Source organism: Tenrec ecaudatus, chromosome 17, assembly GCF_050624435.1.
Source record: "Tenrec ecaudatus isolate mTenEca1 chromosome 17, mTenEca1.hap1, whole genome shotgun sequence".
Lineage (NCBI taxonomy): Eukaryota > Metazoa > Chordata > Mammalia > Afrosoricida > Tenrecidae > Tenrec > Tenrec ecaudatus.
Window position 1 is genome coordinate 21521358 of NC_134546.1, and position 15182 is coordinate 21536539.

General features: G+C 43.4%; 1 pseudogene; it reads left to right on the top strand.

Moving 5' to 3' along the window:
* The first annotated feature begins 5259 nt into the window (after nucleotides 1-5259).
* On the top strand, nucleotides 5260-5328 carry LOC142431167 (U7 small nuclear RNA; annotated as a pseudogene).
* The last annotated feature ends 9854 nt before the right edge of the window (nucleotides 5329-15182 follow it).

A 15182-nucleotide genomic window follows, 5' to 3' on the forward strand; every position in this document is an offset into this window, starting at 1 on the left:
TCGTATTTCTCTCTGATTCCTCTTCTACATATTTAAATGTGGGACCTTAAGGAGCAAGAGAATGAAAAAGGAAATGAAAATAGACTAAAGATACACAGACTATGGAAGTGAGAGATGTCCAAGGAGTACAAAGAGAGCTGAAAGCTAAGCATGAAGAGGGGGCAGTCATCAAGAAGGAAGCACATTTGCACCTCAGAACCACTTAAAAGCTCTGTGCTGAGAGGTGCTCTCAGCAACTCAACGGCCCTGGGTTTGGTTTGGAGGATTGTACAGAGTGGCAACTTCCTTATCTTCAGGCTCATTCACAGAAAATGAAGAAATTTGAATCACTTGCTGATAAAGACTGCAGCCTTCAATCTGGATTACACTTGAACTTGAAGGAAACGAAAATCTTTACAACTAAGCTGATAAACAACATCATGATAAATGAAAAAGAAATTGAAGTTGTCAATGACTTCATTCTACTTGGATCAACCAATCAATGTCCACAGAAGTAGCAGTTGAGAAATCAATCAACGCATTCCATTGGGCAAATCAGCTACAAAAGACCTTTTTAAAGTTTTAAAAAGCAAAGTCGTCTTACTTTGACGACCAAGGTAAGCCTGACTCAAGTTATGGTCCTTTTACTTGCCTCATGTGCATGCAAAATGTAGACAATGAAAAAGGAAGATCCGAGAGGAATTAGTTCTTTAAAACCTGGGGATTGGAGAAGAATATGGTCTATATCGTGGACTGCCAAAAGAATGACCAAATTAATCTTTGAAGAAAGACAACCCTGCATTGCTCACATGAAGATGGTGAAAAGCTGCCTTACTCTCTTTGGATATGTCATCAGGAATGAAGATCCACTAGAAAAGATTACGTTTGGTAGAGGACCAACAGAAATAAGTACACTCTCAATGAGATGGATCGGTACAATGGCTACCACAATGGACTAAGAAGTAACCCCCATCATGAAGCTGGCGAAGGAGCAGGCAATGTTGGCCATGAGTCAGAGCCAAGTCAACAGCAATTAACAACAATAAATAACTCCAAAGGCTGGGATAAGGGAATGAGATTGAAAATGAATGGATGTGAAGCTAGTAAGGACCACACACACACACACACCAAGTTGTTATATCTCCTTAATTTAGAGTAGAAGACCAATGACTTACAAGTTAGTCTGCTAACCACAAGGTCAGCCGTTCAACCCCCCAGTTTCTCTGTAGGGAATAGAGGAGACTTTCCTTTTTCTGTAGAATCGCTGACTTGACGATGGCAGTGGGCTTTTGGTCTGAGTTTGGAGAAGACTGACACTATAAGCATTGACATGAATGAATCAAAGAAGCTCTCTCTTCATCACATCACACCCACTGTTATCAAGTCAATTTTCCCTCATCGTGACCCTGTACAGTTTCCGACACTGCAAACCTTTACGGGAGCAGATAGCCTCATCTTTCTGCCACAGAGCAATGGATGGGTTTGAACTGTCAACTGATTAGCCCAACACTTTCCTGGGCTCATTCACATCACACTTTTCAGAAAACAATGGTGAGATAGTTCACTAAAAATAGTGGCACTATCTAGCAGAGATGCAACAAAGCTCACATGGAAGAAGCACACCAGCCTGTGTGATCATGAAGTGTTCATGGGGTCAGGTATCAGGCATCAAATAACAAAAATATCATATCATTGTGAATGAGGGGGAGTGGGGAGTGGGGACCCAAAGCCCATCTTTAGGCAGCTGGACATCCCAGCCAGGGTGCAGTGTAGCAACAATGAAACATACAACTTTCCTCTAGTTCTTAAATGCTTCCTCTTTCCCCACTGTCATGCTCCCAATTCTACCTTACAAATCTGGCTAGACCAGAGGATGTACACTGGTACAGAGAGAAACTGGAAACACAGGGAATCCAGGACAGATAAACCCCCGAGGACAAGTGGTGAGAGTGGTAATACCTGGAGGGGGAACAAAGGTAGAGTAGAAATGGGGAATGTATCATAAGGATCTACATATAACCCTCTCCCTGGGGGAAGGACAACAGAAAAGTGGGTGAAAGGAGACATCGAACAGTATAAGACATGACAAAATAATAATTTAGAAATGTTAAAGGGTTCAGGCGGGTTGGGGAGGGAAGAGGAAAATGAGGATCTGATACCAAGGATTCAAGTAGAAAGCAAATGTTTTGAGAATGATAATGGCAACAAAGGTAAAAATGTGTTTGACAAAATAGATGTATGTATGGATTGTATAAGAGTTGTATGTTTAAAATCAATAAAATGATTTTAAAACAAAACAAAAAATATTTAATGAAATAAATATAAAGATTTTTCACATTTTTCTATGTGTTCCTAATATTATCAATGGTATTCTTATTTTTTTATTTATTTTATTTTATTTATAATGGTATTTTTAAATCCCACATTTTAATTGCTTATTGCTATTGACCATTGACCTTGAATCCAGTGACCTTGCTAAATTCAACTAATAGTCATAATCATACTTCTGTAGACTCTTCTGAATTTTTTATGTATACAATTAAATCCTTTACAAGTAGTTTCATATATTTATTTTTTCAATCTTTTTTCTTTTCATTTCTTTTGCTCTTGCTTTTTTAATTTCTTTTTCTTGACTTACTCTTCTTGCTAGGACTTATAGTGTGATGTACAGAAGTGGTGTTGTGGGCATCATTGTCTCCTGACTTGTTCAAGAAAAATGTTAATTTTACTATTAATTATCTTTGCTATTGATTCTATTTTTATAAATTCCATTTATTGAGATAAGGAATTTTATTTTTACCCCTAATTATTTAATGTTTTGTAGTGAATAAGTGTTGAGCTATATCAAATGTCTTACTTCCCCTTTTGAACTGATCACATGCATTTTTTCTCCATTACTACACTGACTGACATATTACATAAGCTAATTTTTTATGCTAAACTAACATTGATCCCTTGGCCTCTACTATAAGGTCAGCTTGGTCATAGATAATATCTGGTGTGTATGCTACTGGATTCAACTTGCTAATGTTTGCTTTCAGATGCGTGTAGCCTGGCTCACGAGGCCTGGTGAAGAGCACCGAGAGTGCCATGGACCGACAAAGGACGCACAGACTGGTCTTGGAAGAAGAACAGTCGGAATGCTTCTTAGAAGCAAGGAAGGTGGTACTGTCTCATGTGTTTGGACGTGTTATCAGGACAGGCTGGTCCTTGGAAAAGGACATCAGCTTGGTAAAGTGAAGGGCAGTGGCAAAGAGGAAGATCTTTGGCAAGATGGAGCGACATGGTGGCTGCACCAATGGCCTTGAACGTGACAGTGGTGATGAGGATGGCACAGAATCGGGCGACGTTTCATTCTGCGGTGCGTAGGGTCACTGTGAGTCGGTATCAACTGGGTGGCATCTGCCAACAACAACCATCCTGCAAGAAGATTTACTTTTCATGTTCTTTCTGGAAATGATTCCTTAATGGAGTTTGGTGTATTGTATAACATCTCTGCGCTTTTATATACCTTTTTGTAAAATGGAGGCAATTAACTATTGTATATGGGGCCATATGAGGATTAAATGAGAGACTATAGATGCAATTAGCACATTTCCTTGCATATAGTAAGTGCCTAATAAATGTGAGGGGGCTTCAAACAGGTAATGTGAAAGTGAAACAGAAAGACAATGGAATTTTCCCGTGAACTTTTTGAAGCCCCTTCATATTTTATTGAAAGCTTAAATTGGCTTTAGGGTCTAATCGGCGAAAACTTCAGAATAAAATGTACACAAAACAACTCCAACAAAAAAAATCAATGAAAGTAACAAAAGCTTCATTTCTAAAATCAATTGGTGAAATTTGAATCACAACAATCTAATTTGTAGACCCTCAGCTGCTGTTCAAATCTTATTTAAGATTTAGAACCCAGAGAGGCAAACTCCATACCAGGAGGAACAGGGTGGAGAGGCTAATTCTCACTAAGCCCCACCCCCAGCCCCGGACCCACACATACCCCTTCCACTCCCCAGCAGTGACTTCTGCTTCCACGGTCTCTGTAAAAGTGACCTGGTAAGAAGCAACCTGAGCTGACCACCAGCAGGCCACCCTTTCCCTGTGCCGGGACCTTATACAAGTCATCTTTCTGGACCACAAATTCCTCACTTGTCACCAGAGCAACAGTAAACCACATCCTGTCCCTTTCGTGGCACTGGAAATAAAAATGAAACAAAAAGGCTTATGAAACATGAAAAACAGCTATGTGCAAATGTAAGGCATTGTGTCATTATTATTACTAATGCCATGCTTTAGACTGGTTCTATTAGTTACTACTTAAAGGAGGAGTTGTGATGGGTCAACAGTTAGAAACTACCAGCCTCCTCAGCAAGAAAAAACAAAAATGAGGCTTTCCACTCCAGTAAAGAGTTACAGTCTTGAAAACCAACAGGGGCTGATGCATTCTATTTTTGGAGTGGGGAGGGGGGAGCTGTTCTATTCTAACTGATAGGGCGTCATGGGTCAGAATGAGTTTAATACTTACACACGTCCATGAGGTAGGCATAGATCTAAGACACAGACTGACTAGGCAAATTGCCCAAGGCTCTATAGCTAGTGAATGGCGAGGCCAGGATTGGAGGCCAAAGTCAACGCTCTGAACCACTATGCTACGAAGTCCTAAGGAAAATGCCGCCTCTCCCCCCCTCATAAAACAGAAACAAGCTCTCGCATGTTATGGGGAGACTGATAATGTTACAGTGCTAAGATCCAACATCAGAGGACTGAAGAGCATCTATCAAGTAAGTGGGAAATTGCTTCCTCTTATGCTTATCCCTTTTCTCCTTTTGAGACTTTTCTCTTTTATTTAAAAAAGAAAGATACACACTGTCACAGGAAATGTTTCATCCCATAAAGCCCCAGCTAATCAAAAGTTTCCTCGGCCAATTGCCCCAACTGTGCGACTGGAAGACATTTAGACTTGAGGGAACTCACAGCTCTCCTGTTAATCTAATATTAAATTGTTCTAACATTTCATTGATTCTGAGATTGCTCTCCAACCTACACTAGCTTCCGCCCCTGGATGTCCTTTGTCAGGTCTCTCTTGTCTCATTGTGAAGTCGGCCAAGAGCCACGGGCCTCCTCAGATACATCATTCCTGATACTTGATATTGGCCCTTTAGCCCAAGGTCTCCCCTAAGAGGCAGGAGCTGGACTACAGAGCGTTCCAATCCTGGGGGCATGAGGCAGTCTCCTAAGCTCTCTGAAGCCTCAGATCTCTAGTGCTCGTTAAATAGGGTTCATCAGTGTTACAGCTCTTTTAGAATTTGTCTAGCCGGTTTTCTGTTTGTTTGTTTTTTCCAGAAAACCCCTAGGAATAAAAGAATAGTGTTCATCAAGTCGACACTGCTTATTTCACAGGGCTAGTGGCAGATACCACGAGGCAATGCTAGGGAAAGTACTGTAGAGACTGCAGGACACAGTTCAAAGTGTGAAAGGACCCAGGTCATCTACCCTGCTGTGTGATGTCCTGCAAAGAGCACTGTCCTGGGATTCAGGAGTCCTGCTTTCTTATGCAGAAATCTAAGGACCCCTAGCTTAAGCTATGGTCCCCTCATAAGGAGCCCTGGTGACACTGTGAATGCTGGGCTACTACGGTGAGTCCACCACTTGTCTGTCCGTTTGCTGTGCAGTGTGTGGCTGTGATCAGAAAGGTATGTCCCTGGTATTTCAAATGCCAGCAGGGTCACCCAACGTGGACTGGTTTCAGTGGAGTTGGCAGACTAAGAACAGACAACAAGAAAGACTTGGCTTCAGAGGAAGAAGCCACTGAAAATGCTGAAACCCTCAGCAAAGGAAACAGATCGTGGTGGGAGATACTGGCAGCAGATGGACCTCCTCGAGTCTGAGGACGCTTGAAATGTGACTGAAGAGGCAAGGATTTCCTGGAGGGGAATCAACCATGGTGGCAGGAGTCTGGTAAGGCCTGTGGGAGCAGAGCCTTTGAGGTCATTTGTTAATGGGGCACGCCTCAAGGTCAAGGGAAAGAGCAACAGACATCTTCTAATGAATAGAACTTTCTATTATAAATCTAGGAAAATTGAAAGTGGTCAAAAATGAAATGGAACGCATGAGGATCCAGATCCAAGGCCTTAGCAAGCTGAAATGGACTGGTATTGGCCATTTTGAATCAGAAAATCCTATGATTTACTAGGCCAGAAATAACACAATCAAGAGGAATTGGCATGACATGCATTGTCAAAAGGATCTTGCTACATCCATCATGGAGTACAATGCTATCTGTGATCCGATGATATCTATCTGCCTTTAAGGAAATCCGATCAATACAACTATTATTCACATTTATGCTCCAACCAGAAAAGCTAGTGATGAAAGAACTGAAGAACTCCACCAATGATCTCAGTCAAAAATTGCTGAAACATACTATCAAGATGCACCGATAGTTACTGGTGACTGGAATACAAAAGTTGTAAAAAAAAAAAAAAAAAAAAAGAAAAGAGGAAGAAACGGTAGTTGGAAAATATGAACTTGGTGAGAGAAATGAAGTTGGAGATGGCATGATATAATTTTGCAAAACAACGACTTGTTCATATACCTTTTTTCAACACATGGACCTCCCCAAGTGGAAGACACAGAAATCAAATTGACTACAGCTGTGGGAAGACACGGTGGAAAAGCTGAATGTCAGCAGTTAAAATCTGACCAGGGGCTGGCTGTGAAACAGAGACTATCAACTGATCATATGTAAGTTCAAGATCAAGCTGAAGAAAAGTCAAACAAGTCCACAGGAGCCAAAATATGACCTTGAGTCTATCCCGCCTGAATTCCGAGAACATCTCAAGATGCATTGCACACTAACGACAGAAGACCTGATGAGCTGTGAGAGGCCATCCAGAACATCACTCACGAAGAAGGCAAAAGCTCATTAAGAAGACAGGAAAGAAAGAAAAGATCAAAGTGGATGGCAGAAGAGACTCTGAAATGCGCTCTTAATTGTCGAGGAGCTAAAGCAAATGGAAAAAAGGATGAAGTCAAAAAGCTGACTAGAAAAGTCCAAGGAGCAGCTCGAGAAAACAGGGTCAAGTATTAAAATCAGAAGTGCAAGGACCCCGAATTAGACTGCCAAAAGGGAAGAGCTTGCTCAGTATATCTGAAATGAAAGAAATCAATGAAAAATTCAAGCTCAAAATAGTAATTTTTAAAGATTCTAGGCAAAATCATGAATGATGTGGGAAGCATCGAGAGAAGATGGAAAGAATGCCCTGAGTCTTTTGTACCAAACGAACGAGTTGACATGCCACCATTTCAGGAGGTGGCATATAAACATGAACCAATGGTGCTGAAGGAAGAAGTTCAAGCTGCACTGAATGCACTCATGAAAAACAAAGCTCCAGGAATTGATGGACTACCAATTGATATGTTTCAGATAGATGAAGAAGCACTGGAAGCACTCACTTGCCTATGCCAGGAAATTTGGGTGAGAGCTACCTAGCCAACTGACTGGAAGAGATCCATATTTGTGCCCATGCCAAAGAAAGGTGACTCAACACAATGCTCAGACTTTAGAACAGTATCATTGATACTGTAAAATGTTACTGAAGCTCATCCAACAATGGTAGCAGCAGCACATGGACAGGGAGCTGCCAGAAGTTCCGGCAGGTTTCAGAAGAGGATGGGGAACAAGGGATATCATTGCTAGTGTCAGATGGATCTTGGCTCAGAGCAGAGGATACCAGAACTATGACTTCTTGTGTTTCATTGACTATACAAGGGCACTTGACTGTGAGTACCATAATAAACTATGGGTCACCTTGAGGGAATTCTGGAATACTTCACTGTGCTCATTCAGGATTTGTACATGGATCGAGAGGCAATTATGTGAACAGAACAAGAGAATACTGCATGGTTTAAAATAAGGAAAGGTGTACAGCACCAGGGTTGTGTCCTCTCAACATACTAGTTCAATCTATATGCTATGCAAAATTCAGAGATGTTGGATTATATGAAGAAAATGGCATCAGGACTAGAGGAAGGCTTATTAACAACCTGTGGTATGCAGATGACACAATCTAACTTGCTGAAAGTGAGGAGGAATTGAAAAACTTGTTGATGAAGATCAAGAATTGCAGCCTTCTGTATTCTTTAAAATTCAGTGTAAGGGATACCAAAATCCTCACAACCGGACCAATAAGTAGCAACATGATCATGAAGAAAAGATTGAAGTTGTCAATGATTTTGTCTTCCTTGGATCCACAATTAATGCTCGTGGAAGCAGCAGGCATGTGATCAGAAGACGTGTTGCATTAGGTAAACCTGCTGCGTGAAACCTCTGTAGAGTATTAAGGACAAAGAAGGATATTTAAAGCGCACTGGACTGCTAAATGGACAAACGGATCTGGATTGAAAGAAGTAAGGCCAGAGTGCACCTTAGAGGCAAGGATGGCAAGACTTCATCATAGTGCGATCCATAAGGTCAGCAGTTCGAATCCTCCAGCCTCTCTGTGGGAGAAAGAAGGGGATTTCTACTTCTGTAAACATTTACAGCCTCAGAAACCCACGGGGGTGAGTGGGGGGGGGTGGTCATTATGAGTCCAAATTGCCAATGACAGTGCAATGAGATGGTGATCAGGACCCTGGTGATGTAATTGTTATACATTCAGCTGTTAGTTAACTGTAAGGTGAGCAGTTCAAAACCACCAGTCACCTTTGAGATAAAGGTGAAGCTGTCTACTCTCTCAAAAAGAGTAATAGTCTCAGAAGTCCACAGGGACAATTCTACCCTGCCTCATAGGGACATAGGGGTCAGGGTTGACACAATGGCAGTGGGTTTGGTTTTAGTCTGAACAGCAAGGTCAGTAGTCCAAACCCACCAGCTGCTCCACAGTAGAAGGATGAAGTGATCTGCTCCCATAAGACTTGCAACCTTGGAAATCCTATATAGGGACACAGACATTTGAACTTGCCTTCCCTCGCTGACCATAGTTCATCTACCTTCTTCATCTCACCAAGGACCTTAGAGTCTATTAAGAGGGACAGATTACTAAATCAACAAATAAGTATATAGCCTGACTGATGATAAACCTGACAAAAGAGAGCACACTAGGGAGGAGCTCCGAGGTCAGAATGGCACTGTGGTTGGGAAAGATGCTACAGAGGAAGAGCAGCGTGGGCTTAAGCGTTAGCGAGTTGAAGGAGGAAGACAGGGGCATCCCAGGACTGAGGTACCAGCATGTCTAGAGACATGAGTGAGCCCTGTAGGTAAATGCATTTGAAACCTTCTGGAAAATAAGATGTAGAGATGCGTCAAAATAAATTAAATCACGCGGCTGCTGTTTGTAGAGCTAAGTAGTTTAAACGTGGTCTGAAAAGCCATGGGGAGGGAGCCAGTGGAATCGGATCGTGTTGGAACCTGATTGGTGCTTTACCAAGCCCTGTCTGATGGTTGTGGGAAGCAAAGACTGCAAATGTCTTGGCTGGAGGCGGGGAGACTACTCGGGAGGGACACAGAGTGAGGACCATCTTGATGGAGGGGGTGACCGTGAAAAGAAAAAGAAGAGTGGAATCAAGAAATATGAAAGAGGGAAGTCCTGACAAGTGCTGATTCATTGCACATGGTAGAAGATGGACATGCGACAGAAAGGAGCCTGGGTGGGTGTGTCAGTCTGGGTAGACTAGACAAACGAATTCACAAACACTCACGTGTATATAAGAGAGTTTTATATAAAGGATAACTGTACATTAAAAAAGCATCCCAACCCAGTCCAGTCTAAGCCCATAAGTCCAATATGAGCTCATATGCCTGATACCAATCTATAAAGTCCTCTTCAGATTCATGAAACACATGTAATGACACTGAATGCAGAAGGATCACAGGCCAGAGGGTAGAAAGTCTTTGGATCCAGTGGTATTGTAGGCATCTCAGTGCTGGCAGGGGTCTCCACACGGCTTCTCCAGCTTCCAGGGCTGCATCAGGGTAGGTCCATGTAGCTTCTCCTCTGGGATGTCTTGCAATGAGTCCACAGAGTGAAAGAGTGTCTCCTGTCTCCAAGGAGGAAAATCAGCAGTTCCCAGAATCCTCAGAAGGCCACGCCAACACAGAGGTCTCATTGGCTATCTCTGGACTGACAGGCTGGACTCCACCCCTACACTCTCAATCCTCAAATTGACACCAGATTAGTTAACTACCACAGTGGGGTAGCACCCAGGTTTCTAGCTTAGACATCACAGTGCCATCACCAACAGGCCTGGGGGGAAGATATGCTCGATGTTTCACATATTAAATGAATGAAGTTAAGTGAGGGAAATCAAACACAGCAGACCATATACACCAGAGGACTCTGCTTCATGCAGTTCCAGAAAAGGCAAAACAATAGAGCGGCAGAAGGTAGACCAGGAATTGCCTGGACTTGGGGTTCAGGCCAAGAGAACTGCAAAGAGTGACAGGGATACTCTTTTAGGGATGAAATACTGAAAGGCAAGACTATGATATGAAAATTATAGCATGAGAGATACTGCCATTTTCTAAGGCCAACATAATGACTGAGGTCTGAGTTACTGACCTGTACATAATAACCAAATTTCCTGAAACACTTCAATGACTGGATTTTCACACCCACACAAAGAGACCAAGTTCACTGGTCACCTATAGACTAGTGGATCCCTCAAGGTTATGGACCCTAGTCACCCTGTTAGCCTGGGACTGAACTCCCTTCTGTGTCTCAATGTTCAGCCCAACAACAGACAGGCCTATCAAGGGAGCAATCACACGTGGGAGGTGGGCCCTCCATAGAATAATCAGCCAGGTGAGATGGAAAGATCAGAGAAAGAAGAAGACCTTCGATGAGATGGGTTGACATGGTGGCTGCAGCATGGGCTCACACATAACAACTGTGAGGAGGGGGCAGGGCCAGGCAGTGCTTCGAGGTTGCTGTGAATCTGAACTTGAACTTGATGAAATCTAGAAACAACATCATCCTCAAGCTAAAGTTCAGACGGGTTAGAAAAGAAGGAAGAAAAGCAATGGAAAACAGGGAAGGATGAAGATGACTGCTGAGACAATGTAGCGACCGCCATTTGTGACAGGAGCCCTGGCAACTACTTCAGTTAGGCGGCTAACTCAAGATCAGCAGTTGGCAACTTCTAACTGATCTTCGGGAGAAAGCTGAGGCTTACTTCTCCTGTAAAGAGTTAGAGTCAAATAAAAAAGAAAAGAAAAGAACGATGGTACAAATATGCCTGATACGTTGATTTATCGATTGTAATAAGAGTTGTAAGAGCCCCCAATAAAATGATCAAAAGAAAAAAAAAGAGTTAGAGTCTGAAAACCCCACAGGGGCAGTCTCTCTTGTCCTCTAGAGTCAGTATGAGTCAGAATAGAGCCAATAACAGTAAAAGAGAGCAATGCATGACGGGTATCAAACTGGGTAGGAATTGTTTGAATAAAGACGTGATTTTCTCTGTGTTATCTCCATCCAATTCAGAACAAAATATCTTAAAATAATTTTTGTCAGTAGATGAATTTCATTGTGTGCAAATAACATTATTTTTTAAAGCAACACACCTTTGGGAGACCCAGGTGATAGGGCAATCAGCAGAGGTAAGACAGAAATTTAGAACCACTGGGCCAGTAGCTTGTAGAGGTTGGAAGAATAGTGACATTTCAGGAGAGACAGCATTCGGGAATAGGACTCCGCAAAGACACATCTGTGAAGAAGAAACCAGAGAACTGGAGGCACACCAGGAGACAACAGTGAATACCAGTGGAGGGGGAAGAGTTTATAAAGGTGGATCGTGGTCAGCAGAGAGCTCTACACAGATGGACGTTAAGCTGGGTGTCCCTCGGCCTTGTTCATCCAGAGGACTCTGCTGGAGGGGAAGCCAGAGAGACTACCTAGGTCACCTGAGCCCTTGGTTCTAAATCGTTTTTGCAGTCAATACCTCAGTGAGAGAGGTAGCAGAGGAGCTCCAAATCTACTGCCTTTCAAAAAGATACTGACATTTGGTCTTGAAATTCGGTTATACAAATGCTTTGCTGGTTATGCTTTGGTTAGTAAAAATGATAATAAAATACCGTTTACTTGAAAGCAAAGGCCTGAATGATGGGTCCAAGTGTTGTTTCCAACCCATCCCACTGCTTTTGCGGGGATCCTGACTTACAGTGACCCTATAGGATAGAGCAGAGGAGCCCTAGTGACATAGTTGTTATGCTAACCTCGAAGTCAGCAGTTCGAAACCACCAGCCACTCTGCAGGAGAAAGATGAAGCTCTCTACTCCTGTAAAGAGTTATAGCCTTGGAGATTCACAGGGCAATTCTATCCTGCCCTGTAAGAGTCCCTTCGGTCAGCATCAACTTGAAGGCAGTGAGTTTGGTTTTTTGTTTGATTTTGAGAAGCATCTCATCTGGTTTCAAAGGCTTGACCGAAGCAGACTGCCACACCTTTGTCCTGGTGGGTTTGAATTCTTTCAGTTGGCAGCCAGCCTTGTAACTGCTGCCCCACGGGGATGTTTGGTTTGTTCCAGGAATTCTAAAACTGTAGGGAACCTCTCAGGCGGAAACGGAGACCTGCCTTGCTCAAGGCTGTTGTGAAAGGAAGTTACACAGAGCAAAAGAATTCACACTTTTAAGGGCAAGAGTGACACCCAGTGGTCATGCAAATGACTTCAAGTTCTCCACCAAACCCACAGCCATCAAGCCCCCCCCACAGGTCTCAGAGACTGTAAAACCTTATGGTAGCAGACATCCTTCTCATTCACCCACCGGAGGGCTGGTGGGTTTGAACCCCTGGTCTTACCTGACAGCATCGCCGGGGCTCCTCAAGTTCCCAAGGGCTTCTCTTTTTATTCAGGGACCAGTAGAGGGACAGCCACCTGGCATCACCCAGCAGGCTGCTGGGAGCTTCCCAGGCTGGGGCCAAGCAGAATCGCGGTAATGAAGGTGAGAGTTCACAAGTCTCTCCTTTCTCATGAGGAGGCCTCGATGAGAGGGAGGCTGCAGTTGCTTGAGCACTTTGACCTTTATGACCTCATTAGATCCTCAGAGCAACCTCCTGAGGCAGGAAGAGCGAGTTCCTCCCTTTTATGGAAGAAAAACTAAGACACAGAGAGGTTAAAGTATATATATATCCACAAACGCAGGTCTCCAAGTTCTATGTCAAGTGCTCCTTCCATAGCCCCACTTCATCGGGCGGCAGCCTGAGATTTGGGGTGGCTGAGTGGAGTCCCACATCTGGTACCCCGGTCCCCAAATCATTCCGTTAACACACGTTTCCCGAGCCTCGACTCTGTGGCTGACTTTGGCTATGAAAACAAAGGTGCCGGGCTCAAACTCAGTTTTCAGTGTAACCACGGGGTCAGACAGGTGCACCACCGTGGCATGGGCAGGTCCAGGGGGCGGGGCGCAGGAGGGACTGAGGAGCAGGCAGAGGCACCTCTGCCCAGTACTGAGGCACGGACCTTGGCCCTGGGCAGCTCCATTTTGTTACTCTACTCTCCACACAAACTAGAGAAGAAAATCCATCCTAAAGTCCAGCTGATGGGGCACAGTTGCTGTTAGAACCAAGTCAAGGAGGCAGAGAGCAGCCGAGGACCTCTCTCACCTGTGATAGGTGGTTAGAGGTTCTGTAGAATTCAGTCCATCACAGAGTGCTGAGCAGCAACTTCAATGGTGAGCAGCAAAGAGGAGGCACCTCAGAACGTGCTGGGCAAAGGAGACAGGCCGAAGAATGAATCAGGCAGGCGCACTCTCTTTGCAGGAAGCCAGATGAGAGCTCAGCCAGCCAGGTAGCACACAGCTCTGCCACTACTGATGAAAGGGAGTGGAGGCTGAAGCCCATTCCGAGAAACACATGACAGTCCAGGGATTTGTGTGGAGCAAGCCTCCGTGCTGCTCACTCTAAAGTGAGGAGTACAGAAGACAGAAAGCATGAAGCAGAGGTAGACGCGCTACAGAGGGCAGAGTAGTGGCTGCGAAATAGAGTCTGCGGACTTCTACTTCTGGCAGGTGTTATGGGGATGACAAGGCGGAAGAGGACTTGTATGATAAATGCCTAAAAGTATAAATATATATATATAATAAACACCTTCTAAAGGTGTAGCTGAGCTCCTAGAAAGTAAGAAGAACCACAGGATCTAAAATTGAAATGGGAACAGAAACTCGTCTGATGAGGGGTCTAAGAGCAGCCCCGGGAACCTCTGTCCAAAACCTCGAGACCTTGTTCTAGTAGCTTCAGGAATGATCAGGCCCTCCCTGAGCGGCCCAGGGTGAAAGTTAAAAGCGAGGCTTTTCCATGAAGCCAGGATCCCGCAAGGGCTAACTCCTTGGAGAAAAGTGAGTGAGTAGGAAAATTAATGTGGTTCCGGACAAGGCCCATAATCTATCTTGGAATTAAAAGAGAAAAAATAAAGGCTCCCTGGAAATTCATAATCCCAAGTCTTCCATCTCATAGACAAGGTTTGAAACTGTAGGCAGGAATCCTAGTGGGAAAATGAATTCCAAGTGCTTCTCAGTCAGACGCACCAAGGACAACCAGCTGACGTAAATGCAGAATCGATCAGGCCTCTCAGGAGTCCCAGTCATCAAACTGTGATCATATCCAAAATTACCCAAAACTTAAGAAAACAAAGCACTGAGGAGATGCTGCACTAGAAAACAAATGATTCAAATGTCAGAGGACTCTGATATTAAAATGATCAGACAGAATTTTTTTTTTAATAAGTCATAGTAGGAAAGGGTGTATGTCACAAAGATGTGCTCAAAAATATTTTGGCCACTTTATTCATAATGACCCAAGCCTAGAAACAACCTATATTTCTAACCACGGGAGAACAGGTAAATAAGGTGCACTGTTCTCATTCAATGAAACACTACTTAACAATGAGAAGGGATGAGTGTGTCTCAAGACGTTACTTGGAGCAAAAGAAAGTAGTATGAAATCTGTAGCCCTTATAATTCCAAAGTATGCAACTTATAATGTTCCAAAGCATGCAAAGCAAATCTATGGGAAATAAAATCAGATGGGGTGTGGGGGGGAAACTACACAGGAGAACTTTCTAAAATCCTGTCAATATTCCATATGTTTCTTGAGAGAGTGAGTTATTTCATGGGCATTGTGCAGTTGTCAAAATTCATCAAACTGTACCCTTGAGATATGTGCATTTAAATTTATGGTAATTCTATCTTGATTAAAATATACACACATTTAAGGAA